This window comes from Hylobates moloch, unplaced genomic scaffold (genome assembly GCF_009828535.3).
Source record: "Hylobates moloch isolate HMO894 unplaced genomic scaffold, HMol_V3 SCAFFOLD_23, whole genome shotgun sequence".
In the NCBI taxonomy this organism is placed as follows: Eukaryota; Metazoa; Chordata; class Mammalia; order Primates; family Hylobatidae; genus Hylobates; species Hylobates moloch.
In genome coordinates, this window is record NW_026652298.1 from 37,080,993 (window position 1) to 37,081,351 (window position 359).

Below are 359 nucleotides of genomic sequence, written 5' to 3' on the forward strand. Positions count from 1 at the left end.
CCCATATACACCTGGAGTTCCACATGTCCCAGTCTTGGCGCTGCAGTGAATTCAAAGAAAGGCAGACCCTAGCTGGGCGCAGGGGCTCACACCTGTAATCCCAGCACTTTGGGAGGCCGAGGCAGGCGGATCACTTGAGCCCAGGAGTTCCAGACCAGGCCTGGCCAACATGGTGAAGAGCTGAGATCGTGCCACCACACTCTAGCAGCCTGGGCAACAGAGCAAGGCCCAGTCTCAAAAAAGCACAAAGACAAAACTAAACCAAAATAAAAAACCACACACGCACACAAAAACAAAGGTAGACTGCAATAGGAAAAATTCAGTCAAAAGCAATTCAAATAATTACTCAGTCAACCCAG